At 46.2% G+C, this 19898-nt stretch overlaps 1 pseudogene; it reads right to left on the bottom strand.

Moving 5' to 3' along the window:
- Positions 1–10121: 10121 nt before the first annotated feature.
- LOC101573861 overlaps positions 10122–19898 on the bottom strand; it is a 10684-nt pseudogene continuing 907 nt past the window's right edge.

Here is a 19898-nt window from a genome sequence, read left to right as displayed (position 1 = left end):
AGGGCCACGTTTGCACGTGCACACTGCAGAGGGGCGTGGCGTGGCATGGGTGTGGCATGGGGGTGGGCGTGGCTTGACGTGGCATGGCGTAGTGTGGCTGGGTGGAGGTGTGGTGTGGCAGGGGCAGGGCTGCCTCCCGAGCCGGGGTCACCACTGGATTTCAGGAACAGGAAATGTGCAGGAGTGGTGCTGCGATCAGATCCGTGCTGTATTGTGTTTATATTTACAAACAGAAATAAAAAATTTGCATCTGCCTTCATTAGAACCAAAACATGAAAATGTAGACGAAGAGTACGTTTTAGTAACACTTCCAATGCAAAGATTACAGTCAGTCTTGAGCATGACACTGATTTGTTTAATCAAGTGCATTATGACATTGTTATTCTGAAATTTGATTTTCATACCTAGCAGTATAACCCCGACATGCTTCCATGCCAGTGAAGTCCACAAAGAGCCACTCATTTTTCTGTGATCCACATAGAACGTCAGGGCAGGTCCTGTGGGATTGGGAGTCGTGGTCCCCGGTGTGACGTCGTCCCCGGGTCTGACCTCTGCACACCACCGGGTTCTGTCTCTTCACATAGTTTCAGCGCTACCATCAGGGCTCATCACTTGGATTTTGTAATTTGACTTTTAGGATGCATAAATAGATTCTCTACCCCTCTAAATACCAGGTATCTTGACAGGGTTTTTAGACATGCAAATGTCTTTCAAATTGGCTCCAGAAATCTTCGCTTTTAATGACAGCTTGCAATTTTCTTAGATTCTTGACCGTGAAATGCTTACGGATATTTGAATGTCGTGAACTGAAATTTGGCTGTCCAACAACTTGGTCTGACTTGTGGGCTCAGCGTATGGGATCGTTTGGTTGGCATCCTCTTTGAAGCCAGGAAGCGCTCTCTGCATACTTAATACTGCCTAAAGTCTGCATTTTTACTAGTAGTAGATGAGTCAAAATAGCACATATGATTAAAGGATTCAAAAGTGAAATGGCTGATTCACTTGTTAACTGAACTTCACACAAAAATTTCTCCTTTGTGTTACTGTAGACGCAGTTATTTGTTTGTTTGTTTGTTTATTTATGGTACCGGGATCGAACTCCAGACCTTGCACCTGCAAGTCAGGCTCTTATGCCGCTGAGCTGCCTCCCCTGCCCGACTCAGCTTTTTAGAGATTCTATGAACTACAGTAATTACTGTGTTTATTGCTCAAACTAGCCCCCTTTGGCCAGTGACAGGGTCCCTGGTGTGTTCTTCGGACACAGCACCATTTACTCTCGATTATTTCCTGTCTCTTGTATGCCGTATCGCCACAGGCGTTTCGCAGTGGCTGTTTCTCCAGGATGTGGCGGAAGGGTGGCGGTACAAACCCTGATCTCGAGGGTAAGTTCTCACATCAGGTTCATTTTTCCTCACTCAACACCGTTTTTTAAAAGCTCATTTTAGCAAAAGAATTGGAAAGTGTACTTTCTTCTTTCTTTTAAAAAGCATGAATTCAAAACAAACAAACAAATAAATAAATAGAATGAGTTCCTATTGATGTTTCTATTTCATTTCAAACCTTATGGTTCCTAATTAAAATATTTTGGTTTTATTGTTTCTCTTTGCTCTTAGACATAAAATCTTGATTTCAAATAAATTAATATAATTAGTTGTTTGTTATCTAAGAACTTATTAAATAAAGTTTAAGGGTTTTGCTATTATTTTTATCCTTCCAGTGTCCTAAAAACTTGTTAAGACTTTCAGAGTGTTTTTTTTTTCTCAACCAGGGATTGAACTCAGGACCTTGTGCTTGCCAGGTAGGCGCTTATTCCACTGAACTGTCTCCCTGGCCCCCAAGACTTTAAGAGTCTTAATTTCTCATTCTGTAAGGCTATCCTATTACCCAAGTCTTCTATAATTCATTTCTTTTCAGTTCTGGAGGCTGTCAGGATACCTAGTTGGCAGTTTTCATAGAAGACAGTAGTTTTCAGATAAGAGATTTTTAAGTTTTGTGATACTCAAAGCCTGGAGCACAGTAGAAAGTTGTTTTCAATCTATCTTATGAGATGGAAATTGAAGTCAGATATTTACTTTATCAGATTATGGAATTCTTTCAGATGTTTTTATGTATGTGTTTTTTTTGGTACTGGGAATCAAACTTGGAACCTTGAGCTTGCCAGGCAGGCACTTATACTGCTGAGCTATCTCCCTGGCCTGGAAATTGAAGAAAAAGCAAGCAAATGAATCTTACAGGTTCTGCATGCAAAGTGCATTTAGCCGTTACCTGCTCCACAGTGTGCAGCAAGCACAATGTGATGTTTATAAAATTCCTGTGTGCAGACCCTGCGTGGGCAGCTAATTCTGTCTTTCACTGTTCAATTTTTGGTAGTATTAGGACCTACATAGTTTCATGTTCCACTATTATTAGTAATGTTAAGTAGTATTAAAGCTTTTAAGATTTATTACTTTCTCCTTTTTGAAGCTTCTCTATAATATACAGCACTTTTTAGGCCAGCCAGATAGCTCAGCGGACTAAAGCACCTGCTTAGGCAGAGCGCAGCAGTGGGGTTAGACCCTGGTGTGCCGTGCAGCCCCCACCCCGGGGCACACTGAGATGGCGATTGAGACTAGGTGTGGCGGCGCGCCTATAATCCCAACAATCACATAGGACCCCGCTCAGGCACTTGGCTAGCGTGGGCAGCTGTGGGTCTGAGGAGGTCCCAAGAGCTCAAACCCAGCAGGGGAGGACTCTGACAATGCGCTCTGCTAATCCATCCCATAAGGGACAGGTGACAGTCTCTAACTTCTATTAGTTCTTCCATTCAAAGAAATACTGACTAGATAGCACATTAGCCAGATTATTGCTATTGCTCTAGATGAGTATGAACTAAGACTCCAGCTAATGTTCAAAGAGGCCAAGCAAATCTACTATAAGACACGAAATTATTTGTGTCTATTTTGCATGACTTTGGTTCTTTAAATTTACTAATTAGGGTCGCTAGGTCTGGCTAGTCATCATATTGTTTCTAATGTAATAATTATGATTACTTGTTTAATTTTGATTTTGAGACAGGTCTTGGTGTGCAGTTCAGACTGGCCTTGAACTCACTTTGTAGCCCAGGTTGGTTCTGAACTCATGGTGATCCTCCTGCTTCAGCCTCTGGGTTCTGTGATCACAGGCGTGCGCCATCACACCCAGCTACATCATATTCTTTTCTTCTTGACCATAATGATTTGATTCAGTGAGTCTCAGCTGCAGGAAGTTTTTGGAGCAATGAATGAATAGCATCTTTGGGAATGAGTATGCCTGAGTGGGAAGTGAATGAAAAATAAAGCAGAGCAAGGATGTAGTGAAGGGCACGTGGACCCTTTCAGCAGCGTTTGAACTTTTCAGACTAAGTCCACGTGAATCTGGAGCTGTGTGTGTGCTTCCCACACGAGCTCGGCTCTAGAGCCTGTGACTGCATACCGTGACCCGCAAGCAAGTCGCCTGTGGGGAGGTGGAGGAAGCCCCAGGATTCTTCACAGGTCGGGGAGGCATGAACCGCCCACCAGTCGCCAGCTCCCTGCCTGGCTTCTTGCCATCCACAAGGAGCTAGCGCCAGCTTTTCAAAAACTGTGTGTTCAGAGCTTTGTCATGTATGCCGCCCTCCTCTCGCTCCCCAGCTTCACAGTGGATGGCTACTCTGGGCCATTAGATAGTTATCACCTTGGCGTTTCCCTTGACTTCTGTTCCTGGCATTCTCTTTGCCACTGTCTTGGTTTGGATGCACTTGTTCCTGAATTCCTTCCTTTCTTTCTTTCTTTCTTTCTTTCTTTCTTTCTTTCTTTCTTTCTTTCTTTCTTTCTGTATTTTAGGGAAGGGTCTACAGGGTGACCCTTCAGGGGTCAGGGTCTCATAACTAAATGAACTCATAGTGATCCACCTGTTTACAGCCTCCCAAGAGCTGGGATTACAGGCATGCGCTACCACGCCCAGTCTCAATTGCAGTCTCAGAGCACCCCGGGGGCGGGGCTGGCAAGGCAGGTCTGGGGATTGAACCTCCAACCCCTGTACCTGCTTGCAGGTACTTTAATCTGCTGAGCTATTTGGTTGGCCCTTTCCATGCCTTACTTTCTCTGATTAATTTTCTTATTTTTCGCCTTGGTTACTTTTCTCATTGCAGGGACAAAGTGCCCAACACCCAGTTAAAAGAAAAAAGGTGCATTTAGCTCACTGAAGTTTCAGTTCAGAGTTAGCTAGCTCCAAGGCAGCCTGGATGGCCGAGGGATTGCAGAGAAGAAGCAGTTTATGGCAGACGGAAGACAGCAAGCAAGGCAGGAGCCTGCAGCCCCTTCTGCCCCTGTGTCTCTCCAGGCCGCCCAGGGCAGGAGGCGCTCACACCCACCCTCCTAGTACCTGCCCTAGCACTGCACTGTGAGTCAGTCCCAGCACCACAAGTCTACATCCAGACTCCTCTGGAAAGCCCACCTGTGCCTGCAGAGGCTTTGGGGCACAGCTGGACGCACGTGGTCACACTGCAGAATGTATCTTTCAATAATTTACTGAAAAAGACTGCCTGGAAATCATTTGCTATAGTCTCTACACAGCTGACAACGTGTTTTACTCTGACACTTGACTGACAATTCAAGTGTTCCAAATTGTCTACTGGAATTAATCTTCCCTCACAATTTTAAGAACAGTTGTTGGCAAATCCAATGCTTTCTTCCTTCCCACTTTCATGTGTAACGTTTTTTCTTTGTGGAAATTTTTAAGATAGTCTCTGAATTAACCATCTATTGCTACATAATAAATCATTCTGAATTTCACAGAAGCTGTGGCTCCCACTTGTCATCTCATCTCAGAGTTTGTGTGTAGTCATGCTCTTGGTGTAGTGCAGCAGCTGTCTGACTTAGGACTCTCACAGCACTGCCACCAAGGCGTACCTTCTTACAATGAATACAATGTTCTACTTTCACAAGCACCTGAGAAACGATGCAAGAAAGAAGATAAAGGAGCAGTCTTTAAATTGTTTGAGAGAGAGAAACAGAGAGAGATGAGACAGAGAGAGAGAGAGACAGACAGACAGACAGAAACAGAGACAGAGACAGAGAGAGACACAGAGACAGAGAGAGAGAGAGACAGACAGAGACAGAGACAGAGAGAGAGACAAGGAGAGAGAGTCAGAGACAGAGAAAGACAGAGACATAGAGACAGAGACACAGAGAGAGAGAGAGAAAGAGAGAGAGAGAGAAAGTAGGCATGAATCTGTTGTTCTTTATCTTGCTAAAGTACTTTTCAAAAGTGAAGAGGAAATAGATTCTTTTCAGGCAAGAGAAAGCTGAGAGAAGCCGTGGCCTGCAGACCTGGACTGCCAAAGTGTGTGCCCACAACGGGGTGTTAGGAGAGCTCCGGCCCGTGAGGAGCTGCGTGACGCCAGGCGGATTAGCAGAAGGAACGAGAATATCGGGAGGGTGAACACTTAGCTAAAGCACAAGATTTTTCCTAATTTAAGATTTGTCTTATGCTGGGGTGGTGCGCGTGCCTGCAATCTCACTCCGCATTCGGGAAGCTAAGGCAGAAAGATCATAGGTTGGGGCGACAGAGATCTGCCGCAACAGCAGACAACACATTCCTGCAAGCACAGCTGAGCGCTCCAAGCGGTGGCTGGAGTACTGCACCTCTGCATTTAGAACAGACGTAGAATCTACCAAGAAGTACAACCCTAGTGCCGCCTTCCCCAGAGCCTCCCCCTCCCCACTGGGGCAATCTACACGAGCAGTTGGACCTCAGCTACACAGGAGCCCCGTGCTACCTGCCATTAGCTCCCTACTAGCCTCCTCTTGGTCATCAGAACGACTGTCACAGTATCCCCACGCTCATGTTCAAGTAAACCTTGACCCTAAAGCAGGAAAGAGGTGCTGCTGAGAGCTCAGATTTGCCAAACAGAAGCTATAAAGCATTTCCTCTAAGGAGAAAAAACACCATACCCTGAGGTCAGCGAGATCTAGGGTAGGAATCCTCTACCCATGAACACAAAGAAAGCGAAAGAAATTTGTTCTAGTTTTGTTGTCGTACCTCGGACGGCTGAGGCTGCAGCCACGGTGTGGTAACTGGCTGGTCACCCACTTCCTGCCTGCACCGCGCAGACTGTGTTGTCCTACGTCCTTGCCAGGACAGAAGGCTGGGTATGCAAAGTATTTTGTCTTTTTTTTGGCAGACCCTGGGATTGAGCTCAGTCCCTTGTGCTTGCCAGGCAAGCGCTTATTCTACTGAGCTATCTCCCCGGCCCCTACAAAGTATTTTGAATGGGAGGAGTAGAGAGGGAGGGAGGGAAAGAGGGAGAGAAAGAGAGAGGGTACATTCATGTAGCATTTGTTACATTATGTTGTTATGATTATTAGATTTTATTGTTATTGTTGTTCAAACCCCAGGACTGGCCGTGGGGGAGGGATATTATAGAAATAATATGAACAACTGCTCCACAAAAAATTGGGTCTCAGTGAACGATCACCAGTTATAAGAAGGAAATGGCAGATCTGGGACGCTGCTGAGTGCGATTTGTTCTAAACTTATTGAAGAACAGGGAGTCCCTGCAATTTGGATGATAAGAGGAGGATTTATATAGAAGCCAGGAAAAAATGGCTTCATCCAAGCTGTGATATGTTTGGTTTATCTAAAACCACTGTTAGAGCTATCAGGCAAGCCGTAAGCAGTGATGTGCGCCCACAGCCCTTGCTGCCCAGGAGGCTGAAGCAGGAGGACTGCGGATGCTCAGGATTAGGTGCCAGATGGGAAGCACAGTGCGGCCTTTTTCTCCTAGAAGAAAATGAAGAACGTGGCACATTGTTGGTGCTGCCGGTGCTGGAGTCCAGTGGGAAAGCTTCATGCATCGTTTAGTGGGTTTGTTCATTTGTAGCATGAGGAAAATAGGCCAGAGTTCCGAAGGGGCTGAAATCTTTCCACCACACTCGGATCCTTGCACGCTTTCCCAACAGTCCTTGGCTGTTAGGTTTTCAGAATTCTGATCCTTAATTCATTCAAACACTATGGGATCTATAGGGTCTTTACAACTAAGCATGTCTTAAAGATGCTCATCAATGAATTTTCTCTGATATCCCTTAACAAACCATTTTATGTACAATCTTCATCTTAATTTTTATATATTAGCTTTCTAAATTTGGAATGTGAATCTCTGCTAAAGGTACTTTCAGTTCTGTATATGCCAAAATGGAAATCTGTGCTTACGTATCCTGAGGCCCCTCTACACTCTTTTCTATCTGCGAATACACAGTTCAAGCCTCAGTACGTTTAGCATGAATTTCCTACAGTGATAACACAGCAGGCAGCCATCCCGTGAGAGGCGGGATTCGGGGAGCGCCTCTGCAGTAGGAGCTAACTGTGTGTTCCACACTTACTTGTCTCGCTGGAGCAGGGGACAGGAAACCAGAGGTCTTAATCTGCTTTCTGCTGCTGTGGAAGAATACCTGAGATGGGGTAATTTATAAAAAAGATTTCTTTCTCATGGTTCTGGAGGGCAGAAAGGCCGACGTCAAGTCCCGTATCTGGTGAGAACCTTCTTACAGCACTGAGCAGTGGGGGCGGGCCCCACACCGTCAGGACGAGGGAGGGAGGGTGAGTCCTCAGCTTTCCTTTCTCTTCTTGCAAGCCATTTGCCACATTATATGTACCCACCCCTCACATCTCAGCTAACCTTAACGACTTCACAGATCTGTATGGTTTCAGGATTTGTTTGGGACGCATAACTTTAGGTGATACACTGAAACCAAAGTACAAGGCCCCACATCAGGAGCCAGAAGGCAGAAATAGGGAACGGATCAGAGCCCCAAAGCTGAAACCTCTACTGGCTACTGGCTACTGGCACCCACGCAGGAAGCTGAGTCAGGCGGCAGCCTTCACGGTGGCTGCCCGACCTCGCTGATGGGGTGGCTGGGGAGCCAGGCTACTGGAACTTGGTTGCTGCAGGGCGTGTTCTCAGGAGGCCGATGTTGGGAAGGAGCTCTCAGCACCTTTGCAGACTCGAAGTGTGACATCCTCAAGGCTTACTGGCTGTGTCGTGTGAATGGACGGGAATTCTCCCGGGGCCACTGCGGATCAGCCAGCAGACGGTGGCAGAGTTGCTCATCCAGCTGGGGAGGCATTTGGGTTCCCCTTTTAATAAAGCTGGCTCAACGATGTGTGCTGAGGAAGGTGGCACCTCGCTGGTCACTGGCCTCCGTCTCCTGAACGCAGATACTGACGGGGAGGCTAGAGGGCCTCTGTGTAAGGCAGTGTGTAAGGCTTCTGTGTAAGGCAGTCTGAGGCTCTGAGACAGAAAAGGAAACTAAGCCCTGAAGCTTTTCTTTTTCCTTATGAACAGAAGGCATTTTTGTCCCTAGGCTGCTCAAAGATTGAATTAATTTTCCCTAGACTTAAAATGTTTCTGCATTTTTACATTATTTTTTGATTAACGTGTATAAATTTCCACATGACTGGGACTTTGTATGAATTTCAACATACACACACAGTATGGCCGAATCGAATCCAGTCTCCCTTTCCACCTCCCATCTCCTAATGGCTGATAATCCTTTTCTACATTTAGGTCCACTCTGAGAAGTTTAGGAAAGCATGTTATTGGAAATCTGACTCATGCAATCTTACCAAACCATGGCCAGTTAAGGACACAACGTGTAGGATCCAGAGATCGCATGCGCTGGCCTCCTTCCCCTGCAGGGAGGAGGACGCACAAGGCAGGCACTGAGTGCGCGTAGATCTGGACGCCCAGCGCCGGACCTGCGAGCCCGCTGCGGCACGGCGTCAGCGCTCAAGACCCTGGTCGGGGCAATCCCGGTGCACGACCCGGCGCACAACCCAATGCAGGCTGCACTCAGAGACGCAGGGCCGGAGAAGCAAAAGCAGCGCTGCCTCATGAGTTCTCAGTAGTTTCAAACTTTGAGTGAATGTCCCAAGATATTTGTTTATATTACAATAAACATTAAGTACCATTATGGCAGTTAATCTGGAGAAGTGGCTGAGGCTAATTACCTAGAATTGTTTGCTTGTTGAAGACAAATTTTGGCTCAAGAAGCACAAAGACCAAGGAGCTGAAGCCCCAGGGTGGGAGCCGCGGATGACACCAATTCTGAAGTGAGGAACGCAGGGAGTGTCTGTGCAACTCCTCCAACTCAGGGGGAGTCCTGCAAAGTCCTGCCACCAACTGGTTTTTAGTTCTATTATAGTAAATTTGTGATTTAATAGCAATTATAAAATATTAAAAACAATTCTTTTCCAGATTTTAAACCATTTAACACCTTTGCTTGGGTTCTTCCAACAAAAACGGTGACATCTTTCTCTCTCTCTCTCTCTCTCTCTCTCTCTCTCTCTCTCTCTCTCTCTCACACACACACACACACACACACACTGAGCAGAGCACACCCCAGGGCCACCCTGCTTCCCTCTGTGACCTGTAGGACCCTTTGGGATGAGTTGGGAAGGACCCCTGGGGACTCTCAGTGCACACTGCTTTGTTGAGAGGAAACCCTACCTTCCTGGAAGGGTCTTCTTACAGGAGGGGTTTTGTATAAGGTGTTTTTAAAAATTTTATTTATTTAGTATTTGTTACAGGATCTTGCTATGTAGTTGAGACTTGCAATGATCCTCCTGTCTCAGCCTCCTTTGTGCTGGGATTACAGGTATGCACCACCATGCCTGGTATTGGGGTTGGCACAGCATGTGCTATTGGGGATTGAACTTAGGTCCTTGTACTTGCCAGGCAGGTGTTTAGACTGCTGGGCTATCTCCCCAGCCCTACAGGAGGGGTTCTGCACTGAGGTGAATGAAGAGAATGAAGAGCAACTGTATTCACCCAACTAAAAGTATAAGAATTCCTGCTCATTAGGGGCCTGCTCTCTGCCTGCTGCAGATGCATGGTTTTATGTCAGAATAGAATACTTTTTCTTTTCTTTTTTCTTTTTTTTCTTTTTTTGGAGCTGGGTAAATAGCTTTAATGTGTAACAACAGACCTCCCAGGGAGGACAAGTCCTCCAGACCCCAGCCCTTCTCCCACGATGTTCTGGAACCCATGTACCTGGGCCAGCCCCATGCCTGCCCCCCCCAGGCTCCCCAAGTCCCACGGAATGGTGGGAAAGGAAGGTGGCTGGCTAGGGGCTCAGCCCCAAGAGTTCAGGGAGGCAAACACGTCCAATAGGACGTGGCCCTGGAGAGGTCCTCTCTGGATGCTGATCGATGGAGGTTTTCAGGATCTCCTGTTTCTGCTGCTCATCTGAAGTAGGCAGCCCCAAGGACTTCTGCCTCTGGCCATACGTCATTTTCTCTACCAGGCTCCGTGTCTCATGGTCCAGATCTGACAGCTTAGAGTTCTCAGGGTTAATCTTGTTGGTTTTGATCTCTGGGTCACTGGACACCGCGCGACCCCACCACTCCATCTTATCGATCTTCTCCAAATGCAGTCACCACCTTGTTGTCCTCAATGAGCCGGGAGCTCTCCTCTACCTTCACCTCATTGTACAGCTCCCCATCAATGACCGCTGGCGGCCCCTCGAGCCCCACTCGGAGGTGCTGTCGCTGGATGTCCACCACCACATCCTTGCCCTTCAGCCGGAAGTTGCCATGGAAGGTCACGGCCAGACCCACAGGGTCTGTGTCCAACCCCCATTTCCCAAGTTGGGCTTCAGCGTCCCTTTGTCCTTTCCGTCCTCTTCCTCTTCATCCTCCTCTGCCTCCTGCTTCCCTGGGGTGCCAAGGCTGCCACTCTTAGGCTGGGCCTGTGATTCTCCGCGTCCTTTTTCTCGTCAGTCTCCACCTGGAGCCTCCTCGTAGCAGGCAGGCCCTGGGGCTGCGGCTGGGGTCCTCGGCCTTGGCTTCTGGGCTCCTGGGCCAGCTGGCAGCCACGGCTCAAGGTCTGTGTGGTGAGCTCTGCCAGCGCCTCTTCTCCTGCATTGAGAAAGTCTCTTTTGGGTCGAAGGAAGCTGAAGAAAGTGCTCGCAAGCTCCCGCACACCCCTTCGCGCTGATGCGCCCTGCCAGTGCCGTCTGACCGCTCCTCCTCCTGCGCTCCGCCCACCGCGCCGCCCGACCCATGCCTGGCGGTCTGCACTCGCGCCCCACGCCCTGCCTGCTCCTTCGGACTCAGGATGGAATACTTTGTAATCATAGAGGTGACAAGTGAGACCACAGCCGTGCCAGGTGCCTCTTGTTTTCCGGACTCTGACTTTCTGATACGTGGGCCTTGCCTGGAGAATGCTAACCCGGGGGCCAATCAGTTGCTACACTCTTTGAGTCCCTGGGCAGAGCCTCCGCCCTGCGCTGTCACTCCAGGACACTGTCCTCTTACCCAACAACCCGCAGCCACATAACAAGTGGCCAGAACAGTCATATACCCCAGAACGCCCAAATGATGCCAAGTAGCCAGCACCTGCCTAGTGCCCCCCCAGTCCCTTCTGCAGCGAGCACGTAAGGGGTCTCCTCCTCCTCCCCCACTTCCCCAAGCCCCGGTTGCTCTCTTGGACATGCATGCCCCGCCTTTAGGAAACTATAAGCAACAAACCATCTTTCCAGCGGTGACTGCTTCCGGATGTGTTGGCCTCAAAGTGCCTATTAATGTATCTTAAAGCAATGGTGGCGCGGAGTACAGACCACTCCGGAGTATTTTGTCATCAAGAGGAATAGAAGAATGGGGCACGCTGGAGGGAAGTAAAACCAAGGCATCCCCACGAGCTGCTTGCTGAAGGTGACAGCCTCGTCCGAGGGAAACAGCAAGGCTGCGCAGCGAGCGGGGCCCAGCCTGCCTCCCGCCCGTGTGACTTTTGTTAGTTATTTTGAAAGGAAGGAAGACAGAATGGCCGTGCAGGCTGACTGCTAGATATGGCGGTTGGAAGAGTTAGACATTTTCCATTCTGGTTTTATTTTCTCAGTAAAATCAGAGCCAGGACCAGCAGCTGGGACCCGGTAGGGGTGGGTGTGGGAGATGCAAGCATGGGGGTTGTGACGTGGAGCTAGGACAGAGGAGTGGGGCTTCCAGACAACACCAAGCACCCACTCCAGGGTCAGGCTGTGAAGTTTAGGTAAGGTGAAGCCTCCCCGGGTCTCTTCCCAAGGAAGAGAAGATGGGGAAACACAGAATTGTAAATAAACTTTTTAAAAGACAGCTTTAAGAGTCACAGAAAGATCTGAAAATAGCATGGGGAGATCCCAAGTACATGGCATCTAATTTCCTCTATTATTAACAGTTACCATACCGTGGAGCACTTGTCACAACCAATGACTAATCCTGACACATTCTAAAAAAATTGTGCTTTATTTGAATTCCATAGTTTCATCTAATGTCCCTTTTATTTCCAGGCTTTCACTCAGGAGAACACATTACATGTCTTGCTAGACTACTCTTTGTTAGCTTTTTTTTTGAGACCTGGTATTACTGTGCAGTTCCAGGCACGTTGAACTTGCCATGTAGCCCAGGCTGGCCTCAAACTCACGGGGATCCTCCTTCCTCAGCCTACTGAGTTCTGGGGTTACAGGTATGCACCACCAGGCCTGACCTACGCCTGCTCTTGACTTTGACAATTGATCTAGATTATCCTTCTTTCTGATAGGACCTTGGCAGTTTTGAAGAGAACACTGGCCAGGTGTCTTTAGAACGTTGTTTGTTTGAGATCTGTCTGATGTTTCTTTTCACAGTTGGACTGTGGCGATGGGTTTTCGTAAGGAAGACCACACGAGCAGCGTGACACTCTTGGCTCCTTGTCTCAAAGACAGATGCTGTGAGGACGAGGACTCACTGTGGCAGCCGTCCTGACTGGAAATACACATTGCAAAGCCACAGCCCAGGACATCGCAGCGCAGAATGCTGAGATGCTGAAGGTCACGATCCCAAAAGGGAAAACTCTGGGGTACTAAAATTCTCAGTTGCATTTTCACTTAGTTTGTTTCCCTTTTTGTCTTTTTCCCTCCACTACTTTAAAGTGGCAGGATTATGTCTTACTATTTGCTGTGCCGTGGATTCCTTCTCTACACTTCTCCAATACTGGATGGGTAAATTACGGAAAGACTTCTGGAAAGTTCTGACTCATTTGTGCATTTTGGGGGTGAGCTGCATTCTGCACCAGGACACTGTCATCCTCTTGAGCTTGCGTGCAGGCTCTGCTCTTGAACTTCCTGCACAGAAGAAGAGATGTCCTTCAGGACGTTGTGCTTGCAAAGGAACGTTTCTTGAAATCAGCATTCCTTGGGTGGCTACGTGCAGGTGGCACTCAACCCAAGCTTTTTATTGGCCTTATCAAAAGACTGACTTTGTCAGTCGCAGATGGCTGCAGTTACAACGCCGAGTGAGCACTACTGCCAAGCTTCTGATACGTGATACGTATTTAGCTTAATAGGTGGAAGATCTATTTTTCAGTGAATGATTTATCTGCTCATAACTACTGCATCATGCGATTGTCATTAATACATCTCAGTGTTTATGTTGCAAAAATCTATGTCATCTATTTTATTGTTTAAAGTAGCATATATAGTTTACTATTGTGTTATGTTTCTCAAATAAAGTCTTATTACAAAATATAAATACATTTATTTTAAAGATTTTTAAAATTTCCTCTAGGGGATTTTGATGTTTTGAGATTTTAGACTTCAGGGATTTTTCATTTTTCATTTTTCTAGCATTTAGAATTAAGGCATTTCAGAGCACCACTTTCTGGGTTATGGCCCAAATCTTCACTGTTGTTAACCTTCATCAGTTGGCTGAGATAGCATTTGTTAGATTTGTTGCTTTGTCCTCCAGCCCGTACTGTATTCCTTGGAGGGCAGCGTACTTGGAAAGCAGAGTTGTGGTTCTCCTCCAGGGTCCAGTAGCAGCGTAAATTATCTGGAATTCTTTTGCATAGAGTTTTCTGTCCTCCCGTCTGTTCATTTATTTGACCACTCATTTTGGTAGTGTGGACTCGCAGACACTTACTTTTTACTAGTGGGCTATTATCAAAACTGTTTTATTTTTGTTCAGTTTTTTCTTACTTTGGCCCCGGAGCTCTCTCAGCGGGCCGCTCGGTGCCTCTGGCTTGCTCCCATGTCAAAGGGTTTATGTTCATTTTCGAGCATTTTGCTACATGATGGCAGTAAGAGATGCTCTCGGCACATTTTCACACATTTGCTATCCCAAAGCCTAGAAGCAGCCAACGGCATCTCCAACGGCATCAATTATTTTATCTTCGCAGTTGTAAAGTGAACAAAGATAAGTACACTTCAGCAAAGCAGCATAGGAAGTACACCCTTCCAGTGCTGTGTAGGTGCAGCGCAAACAGGCTCCCAAGGGCTACGTGTGCAGTCTCTTCCCAACCCCATGTTCAGGGGTATCGCATTGGCAGCTTGGAATTGTCTGTCAGGGCAGTATTTATATGATGAAAATCAGGAAATGCTACAATCTTTACTGCTTGTAACCGCAAGCCCTAGTAAAGACATAAAACCATAAACATATGATTTGCCAGCCACTCCATAACACATCCATACACGCCACCATACCCCTTTCTCTACAAAAGCAAGCACCCTGACTTACTGACCTTGGGGCAGCATCATCCCTGGGTGTCTCCAGTCATGATTTTATTATTGTTACCTCCTCATCTATTTCTTTGCTCTTTAATATCCAATGAATGAAGTTAACATTGACAAAACATTTCACCAAACACCAGCAGCAAGTAGATGTTTCCAGCGCCCACAGGGTATACTAAGCAAAACCATGTCCCTAAAACATCCCAAGCAAACATGAGAGTGGAAACCAGTATGATTGCTGACACATGGAAGTAATCTAGAAAAGAATAACAGAAAGAAATCAAGGAGATTTCCAAACATGCAGAAACCAAACCACCTACTTCAGAATATTCCATGTGGAAATCAAAGAGGAAATCTCAAAGGAAATGAGAGAATTCAGTGAGCTGGAGAAAACGAAAAACACAGCATACCACAATCCGAGGGACACAAGCACATTGGTGTGGAAGGGTGGCACAAAGCGCTCACGGCAGCTAAGCCCAGCTCAACAAGGGGCCGGCGAGATAGCTCAGCGGACTAAGCGCCTTCTGGGACAAGTGCAGGGACCGGGGTTCAATCCCCACCACCACACGCCGCACTGGCCCTGCCCCTGGGCATGCTGAACCAGCCAAAGAGACCAGGCATGGGGGCACAGAGCAATAATCCCAGCACTGGGGAGGCTGAAACTGGAGGGTCACTAAGAACCCAAGCTGCATAGTGAGACCCTGTACCAAATACATTTAAAAAGAAAGGATGATTAAAGAGAGAGAAGTTCAATGAAATTATAAACAGGAAAATCAATAGAGACAATGAATGAAACACACTAGCTCTTTGAAACAAAGATCAACAATTCTGACAAACCTCTAGAAAGACTGCTACCTAAAAGGGAGACATAAATTACCAACTACAAAATAGGGAATTTCATCCAGATTCTAGATACACTAAAAATAAAGGGCATATTACTCACAACTTCATATATATTTTTTCCATATTTATATTATCGCCAATTAGATGAAATACACACAAATTTGGCAAATTAGATGAAATAGACAAATTCATCTAAAAGCACAAAGTATCATAGTTCACCCAATATAAAACACATACAATGAATTGCTCTGTAAATATTAAGAAACTTGAATTCTTTATTTGAATCCTTTCAGATGAAAGCTTGAGATCCAGATGGTTTCCCTGGAGAATTCTTTCAAAGATTTAAAGAAAACTTCGCAGCAATTCCACATAATCTATTCCAGGAGACAGAAGAGAGAGGAATACTTTCTCATTCACTTGCTAAAGGCTATAGCACCTCAACAGGAAATCCAAAGAGAGTGCAGGGAGAGCACACCACGGGCCAGAGTCCTTCATGGACAAAGACTAAATCTAGCCCTGACAAATATTGACAAATGGGACTCAACAGCACAAAGAAAAGCCACACACCATGATCAACTGGTGTTTATTGAACGGATACAATACTTTAAAAATTAAACAATCTAATCCTTGATATTCACCAACTGAATAAGAAATTATATCACCACATCAATAGATGAAGCTCAGTTTACAAAATTAAACATCTATTTTTTTTTAAAAAATAAAACTCTTTATGCAATCCCAGAGCTTGGGAGACTGAGGCAGGAGATCTCCATGAGTCAAGGCCAGCCTCAGGTATACTGTGAGTTTAAGCCTAGCCTGAACTACACAGCAAGATCTTGTCTCAAAAACCAAATTCAAAACTAACTACAACAATGAAAACAAAAAACATTGATCTTACACATTCCTTAGAGCCTTTCTGTCATATAGATCAGTTAGGAGTTTAGTAGGTTCCCTTTTTTCATTCATTTTCCATTGCTAGAACTAAATATGCCAGACTGGCTAATTTACAAAGAATAAAAGGTCACTGTGCTAGAAGTCCAAGGTGGAGGGGCCAGGTTGGGTGCAGACTTGCTGCTGGGGGTGCTCTGCGAAGTCTCAAGCCTGCATCACCCGGGCAAGAAGGGACATACAAGAGTCAGCCGAGCTGGCTTTCACAGTAGACGCTGCCACACGGTAACTTGTAACCTGCGGACGGACGGCTGTTCATAAGGCACAGCCATCAAGTTTAATCACCTTAAATCTGTGTCTTACCCTAATTTTTCACAATGGGGCTAAATTTCTGTGTGACTTTTGGTGGAGACATTCAAGCCGTAAGTCTACTTCACTTCTAGGTCTGCAAGGAGATACTTTATAAATTATAAGCTCCTGTTTCTTGCCCACCAGAGTACATCCACTAGTCACTCTCGTCTGAGGCAATCATTACTGTGATAGTTGGGTGCCAATTCCTAGTATTGTGCTCCTTGTTCTAGTTGTTAGCTGTGACGCTGCTCCTCTACTTACTGTTCGCCCATTTTATCATCATGCCTTATTTCATGCATTATACTCACCATTATTTTCATTTGTCCACATTAAGCCAGTGAGTGTTCTCTCAGGTTGCTTCTCTGTCCTCTTCCACATGTTCCTCATCACTTTTTTACTTTCTGGTTGTTATGGTTTGTGGCTAGCTGTCCTCCTAAAGCCTCATGCGGTCATGGAGTGGCTTCTGCAGTTTCTGACTGACGCATGGTCCAATGCTGGGATTACGGTGGAGTGCTACACCTGCCCCGGGGCAGGCAGCCTGCACCCAGGGTCAGGGAGGGAAGGAGTCTTCTCTCGTGTCCTTCCCCTTTTGTCTGTGCTGTGCTGCTTTTGCTGTTATCCTGCCATGAACAGCTGCCCCCTGCCATGCGCCACTCTGCACTGGAGCCAGCAGAGCATGGACTGAAACCTGCACTACTGTGAGCCCCAGAAACCTTTGCTTCCTTAATGCTGGGAGTCAGGTATTTGGTCTCAGCAGTGAGAGAATAGCAATGAAGACACTGGCACGAAAGGATGCTCCAGGACCGTGTTGTACTCCACCTGCGCTGGCCCCAGAGAGGCTCTGAGCTCGATAGTGGACAGCGATTCTTAGGTGTCAGGGCCTGGGTGCTCAGTATTGTGGCTCCTAAACCCTCTTAGAAGTCATGGAGAATGTGTGCGCAAGCGTGTGTGTGTGTGTGTGTGTGTGTGTGTGTGTGTGTTACTTACATATATGCACCATACACACACTATTTCTATTTCACACACACACACACACACACACACACACACACAAATTAAGTTTTTGAAAGGTTTGTTTACTTGTTTGGATTTTTCCTATATGGACAAAGCATCCTTTCTTGTATGCCTTAGAATGCTAATTAGAGGCTTTAAACATTTATGTTCTAGTCCTTATTACCATTGCTTCATCTGTCCTTTTTTCTTTTTTGTGATTGTCTTCTCTGTCTCCAAATTTTGTGTGTGGCACTGGGGACAGAGGCCAGGCCGCTGAGCATGCTGGGCCTTCTCATGAGCTTCGTCCCTGCCCATATCCTGCAGGTGGTCTCAGGTATCTGGTGGTCGCGGGCAGCATCCCACATTTACAGGTTACGCTCAAAAGGCGCCGCAGGGGCTCCATGCTTCCTGCAGACTCCTTTTCCATGAAACCAACTGTGGAGGTTGGAGAAAAGCAGGAAGAGGAACACTCCTAAAAGCAGCATGAACGCCAAATGTGTGCAACATTTTTTGAGGGAAATTTGCACCTATCAACAAAACGATCCATGCGCTCACCTTTTGGCCCAGCAATCCCGCTCCTAGAACTCTCTCTCACCTCTACCTGGTGAGATCAGGCCCATCCTGGGTAGGGTGGCCACAGCTGCCGTCTCGAGCTGACCACATGAGAACGTGTGCGCACACAATGGTTAATTGAAGGATTATTTGTAACTGCAAAATATGGGAAACAATCTAAGTACCCACAAGAGAAAGCTTGTTAGATAAGGAGCACAGCAGTATCCTTAAAATAAGTAATACAGCCGAGTTCTTGGTACGAACTGGAGTGGTAGCCAAGATACACGTTCAGTGAAAAAGCAAACTAATCTACATCTCCCCCACATCATGTAAAACATAGAAGGGCGATAAGAAAATATATATGTACCTGCTTATTTGTAGGGAAAATGGGGAAATACATTTAGGAACACTAGGACAAAGACTAATGAGATTCCTACCAAAGGTAATGGGCAGAAAGTATGAAAAAAGAGGTGATAAAGGAAGGACATTTATTTGATATACCTTTTTATGTATTCTAAATTTTTAAAAATGTATTTTAGCACAGGGTCTGCAGGGTCTCACTGCACAAATCGGACTTGCAGTGATCTTTCTGTTTTCAGCCTCCCAAGAGCTTCGATTACAGGCGCGCGACACCACGCCCAGTCTCAGTCCCCATCAGAGCAGGCTACCGGGGGCAGGGCCTGCACTGCACGCCTGGGACCAGACCTCGGGCCCTGAGTCTGCCTAAGCAGGCACGTTAGTCTGTTGAGCTATCTGGCCAGCACTTATTCTAAATTTTTGAACCACATTAATATCTTACATTACAGTATAAGCGAGTTGAAAAATAAAAAATATCACCGACTGCATAGGTGCCTTTTAAACAGATAGTATGAAGATGCTGAAAGAAGATGGAAAATAATTTTAAACACAGCACTCTGACCACTATATCCTCACCTAAGGTTAAGGATAAAAGATCTGCAATAAGTACTGTGCTCTAGGCAATAGGGACAGGTATTTACGAAGCTACTTCACATGTACTCCATGCTTGGGCTAGTACAGGATTGTGCACCACAGCTAGGTTCTCATTCTTGAAAGACAGAATTAATATATGAAAAGGGAGAAGTTGGGGTGTATTCTGAACTTACGGGTTGAAAATTATGAACTGATGGAAACACATATTTTTTCTCATACTCATAAGACAATTTCTGCCCTGCCCCTGGGTTCGCTCCTGTACCTGCCCTGCTGGCCCTGCCCCTGGGGGGCACTGGGTGTGGTGGCATACTCCTGTAAGCCCAGTGCTTGGGAGGCTGAAAACAGGAGGATCATTATGAGTCCGATCTGCATAGTGAGACCCTGTAGACTTTGTACTAAACACATTAAAAAAAATTCTGACCAACATTTCTCATGAAAATAGACATAAAAACCCTAACACAATACTAAGAAATCAACTCCAGCAGTATATTAAAAAGGATAATACTAGGCAGGTGTTGCAATATATACCAGTAATTCCAGCACTCAGGAAAGCTGAGACAGGAAGATTACAAATTCAAGCTCAACCTGGACTATTTAGGAAGACTTTGCATGAAAATAAGAAATGAAAAGGGCTGGAGATACAGCTTAGCACAAAGGCCTTCAGTTCACTGGAAAAGCAAACTAAAAATAAAAACATAACATCATACTTCACAATCAAACGGTGTTCACGCTAGGAATGCAAGGTCGGATCAACGATGAGAAATCACGCTAGGAATGCAAGGTCGGATCAACGATGAGAAATCA

The sequence above is a fragment of the Octodon degus genome, unplaced genomic scaffold, assembly GCF_000260255.1.
Source record: "Octodon degus isolate 3935 unplaced genomic scaffold, OctDeg1.0 scaffold00054, whole genome shotgun sequence".
Taxonomy (NCBI): domain Eukaryota; kingdom Metazoa; phylum Chordata; class Mammalia; order Rodentia; family Octodontidae; genus Octodon; species Octodon degus.
The sequence above is the reverse complement of the archived record's forward strand: the minus strand, read 5'-3'. Positions and strand labels throughout refer to the sequence as shown.